The sequence below is a fragment of the Vicia villosa genome, linkage group LG3, assembly GCF_029867415.1.
Source record: "Vicia villosa cultivar HV-30 ecotype Madison, WI linkage group LG3, Vvil1.0, whole genome shotgun sequence".
Lineage (NCBI taxonomy): Eukaryota > Viridiplantae > Streptophyta > Magnoliopsida > Fabales > Fabaceae > Vicia > Vicia villosa.
The window spans coordinates 69,668,838-69,670,981 of NC_081182.1; the positions used below are offsets into that span (position 1 = coordinate 69,668,838).

Genomic DNA, 2,144 nt, shown 5'->3' on the forward strand with positions numbered 1-2,144 from the left:
AATTAATTAAATAATTAGATAATTGATTATTACCCACCGCGATCAATTAATTTAATCGAAGCGAATAATAAATAAAATTCTAACCTAAATTAGCTAAATTAGATTAACTATTAAATTAAAACTAATTGAAATTGAAATAAGGCTAATGTTTTATTTCTATGTTGTTTTTTTTCTTTAACATGTGAATTAGATTAAAGGAAATATTATACTTGTTTTTTCCTTTTCGCAAGAAACGTGGATATTACGTGGGTTACACAGCAAAACAACACTTTATCGATTTGGCAAAAATGCAGAGATCCTAAACCAAACAATTCTCAAATAATAAAAGATAGAAATTAAGTTTGACTATTTCCATTTTTATAACATATAAATCAATCTAATTTGAGCATTCATTTTCATTAAAATAAAAAATTAGTGTTGGCATTTTAGGTATAAGGAAACAAGTTATGAGAGGTTGAAAACACATATCAAAAACAAATGAATATAAATGAAAATAAGAACATAACAGAGCACATAACCCCTCTTTCGTCCGTCTTTTCCTGGGTTTCTCTCAATTTCACTTTTCTTCTTAAACTCATATTCTACCAATCCCTACTTCATTGCAAATAGACAAGCTAGCATATACACTCTCTCTTTTGGTGAAATCAAACACACGAAAGACATTAAAGCACATGGTGGAACTAAGACAATTTAATCAATACACAAACTGAGCATAGAAATCAGAGCAAGCTTGATAATCTCAACAAAACAGATCGGTACGAAAATATGACATAGATGAGAGATCTGGAGATTTACCGAGTTTGACAGTCTTCGATGAGCACCCCGAGGTGAGTTCTTCCTCTAATCTCTCTTTTCCTTTCGTGTTCGCAGGTGATTTGAAGATGAAGGCTCAGATGCTCAAAAACTTCGTTCGTGGCGGCGCTTCGATTTCCCCGAATCCCCCCCTCTCTCTCTATTCTTCTTCTATTTCTTTTATACTTAGGTTTTGGATTCGATTTAGGGAAAGATTAGATTAGATTAGGTTATTAGTTTGATTACGAATCTGTTTGTAATGTTAGTTTGAGATTGTAATTGATTCGCTCCCGGATTTGCTTGTAACTTCATCTAATAAAATTATTCAGCTTTGATTCTATGCTTCTTATGGTTAGATTTGATTTGCGTTTTTGTTATTGATTGAGTTTGATTCATGGAAAGTTTCTGGGCCTGGGCGGAAGATTGGAGTTCTAGGGTTTGTGTGGTGGCAGCGGCGCTGCAGATTGAGTTGGGGAAGGAGGTGAATAGGACCTGGGTCGTGTTAGAACAAGATTTGTTCTGATCAATTATCTTAGTTTTGATGATAACAATAATATGAATTTTGCTTAAGATAATATGGTACTCTAATCCAATGCAATTTCCCTTTCAGGAAATATATAAAGAGTACGCATATTTCAGCGCTCAGAAGCTTTGTCTCAAGGGTTCAGCATGCAACATCAGAACATGGTCTGGCAAGACATCAGAAGATGGTCGAAGCAGAATCAGAACATGGGTCTATGGAAGCATCAGAAGAACATGAGATCAGAAGCACTGAAGCTCAGAAGATGGTATCACGCTCAGAAGCACTTCAAGGTCAGAAGATCAGAAGATGCTATGCACCAAGCTGTTTGACTCTGATGATATTCAAACGCTGTATTCACAAACATCAGATCAGAAGAAAGTACAAGTGGCAAGCTACGCTGACTGACAAAAGGAACGTTAAAAGCTATTAAAGGCTACGTCAGTAGACACAGCGTGAACAAGGCTCGAGGTAGTTGACAAAAGCGTATAACATTAAATGCGATGCTGTACGGAACACGCAAAGCATTAAATGCACTCAACGGTCATCTTCTCAACGCCTATAAATATGAAGTTCTGATGAGAAGCAAGGTCGATGATTTTAACGATTCTGCACCAAAACAACTTATATCAAACTTGCTGAAACGCTGTTCAAATCTAAACTCAGAATCTTCATCTTCATCAAAGCTCACTACATTGCTGTTGTAATATTTTAGTGAGATTAAGCTTAAACGTTAAGAGAAATATCACAGTTGTGATTATCGCTTGTAAGAAGCATTTGTAAACTCTTAGAATTGATTACATTAAGTTGTAAGGAACTAGAGTGATCGTGT

At 35.2% G+C, this 2,144-nt stretch overlaps 1 long non-coding RNA gene across 1 annotated transcript; it reads left to right on the forward strand.

Annotated features, from left to right (window-relative positions):
* The first annotated feature begins 318 nt into the window (after positions 1 to 318).
* On the forward strand, positions 319 to 1,130 carry LOC131656055 (uncharacterized). Its single transcript, XR_009299957.1, has 2 exons — positions 319 to 755; positions 871 to 1,130. It is a non-coding gene; the product is annotated as an uncharacterized LOC131656055 (long non-coding RNA).
* Positions 1,131 to 2,144: the final 1,014 nt, after the last annotated feature.